At 34.4% G+C, this 1,642-nt stretch overlaps 1 long non-coding RNA gene across 1 annotated transcript; it reads right to left on the bottom strand.

The window, feature by feature from the left end:
- Positions 1-84: 84 nt before the first annotated feature.
- LOC117123721 lies at positions 85-1,642 on the bottom strand. The gene is made up of 3 exons (XR_004447880.1): positions 1,518-1,642; positions 990-1,129; positions 85-360 (listed from the first exon to the last, which is right to left on the bottom strand). It is a non-coding gene; the product is annotated as an uncharacterized LOC117123721 (long non-coding RNA).

The following is a 1,642-nucleotide window of genomic DNA, read 5'->3' as shown; positions in this document are numbered from 1 at the left end:
TTAGCTGGGCAATTGGACTTTCAATGCTAGTGACTCATGGAATACAGATACTTGTAGTTAGCTTGACATTAGATTAAATGTTACAAAGAACTGCAATACACTATGTTGTACTGACTCACCCATAAAAACAATATCATAATTGTTGATTGAGAGCTACTTACAAATTTTAAATACAAATCTTTATACGTAGAGTCATCAACAATATCGTACCAGCTAATTCTTTCTGACGAAGGTAGTTGTCATTCCCCTTTCTGAAAATACTTTTTAACTTGATTAGCTACCTTGTTCCAGTAGACATCACCAGGATTGTTTCCACTGTCATAGACTGAAATCCTTCTGTGTCCAAGTGACTCATTTGCTCTATAGAAATCAATATTTAAAATATTTTTAATCCACAGCACAGTAACTACTGTACAAATAATAATTATAGAATTGCATTGCTTTAACCCCAATGCTACTACACCACATAACATCCCAAACACCATGCTAGTGGACTCTTATCCTATAGTTTTGATCACGCAAAGATATAATGGCCACTCAATATTACATTTTTGAAAGGCGACTAGGCGCATGGTAACAACCAACTGATGCAGACCACTGGTCACACATTACTCTCCATAACACAGCATCCCCTAGTTCCGTCACCTCTGGATGCACAATCAACTTACTGTATTATCAAATGTTTTCCCAAGGCAATAAATACATAAGACAATCGTAGTCATACCCTATTAAGGGCCATGTTATTTTAGCAAGCAAAAAAAGTCAGGTATGGTATGTTGAGCTCAAAAAGTGGCTTTTGATTTTTGGACACTATGTTAAGAGAGTGATAGACAAAACTGATAATTTATAACAAATTCATGGCAATAATTAACGTACATAATATCTACCCAAGACAAAATAATGTACCAGATGATGATGATAAATTAAATTTGAATGTAGTCTTTTACATTTACTAATTAGAACTAGATATACAGTACAGTACTGCGTACCTGGAAGTGTTGGCAAAAAATGTCTTCTGTGATAGAAGATCAAGGTACTCTTCTTGACTTGAGTTTCGCTCTGGACTGGATAAATCTCCTAGTCTTGAAATGGGAATAAAGTTTCTGGAGGGTTTTTTGTTCACATGTCGCTGGAAAAAAGAACATAATTGCTGATGGAAAGAAAATTCAGGACTGAGTAACACAACACTAAACAATTAAAACTTCAGACAAAGAAAAAAAAATACATCCTGGATTTTGGGCACATAATTGTAGCATGTATCATGTAACTAAATCAATGCATTTATTTTGTTGTGTAATTACGTCTAAACATTAAGAAAGCATTGATATTTTTTAAATAGTTTTCTTCCAAAGGTTGGAAGATTATAAATATTTTAACCATCAAAAGTTGTGTGGCATAATGCCTGTCTCTTATACACATCTAGATGTGTATAAGAGACAGGTCTCCAAGCAATCATAATCAGAATAAAAGGACAATTATTGTTTGGCAACACACCTTATCAATACAGTACATCTTACCTTTTATAAAATGTGTACTACACTTGTGCACATCTATGGCCTTTAGAATGTCATCCTTCTGTAACTAGTGCAAGATCCGCTTCATGGACCACACCAAGCTCATCCAGTTTTCCCAAACGTTTTTC

Source organism: Anneissia japonica, unplaced genomic scaffold (genome assembly GCF_011630105.1).
Source record: "Anneissia japonica isolate Jap-2015-1 unplaced genomic scaffold, ASM1163010v1 scaffold12291_len1657_cov233, whole genome shotgun sequence".
In the NCBI taxonomy this organism is placed as follows: Eukaryota; Metazoa; Echinodermata; class Crinoidea; order Comatulida; family Comatulidae; genus Anneissia; species Anneissia japonica.
Note: the sequence above shows the minus strand (reverse complement) of the source record. Positions and strands in the feature narration are given on the sequence as shown.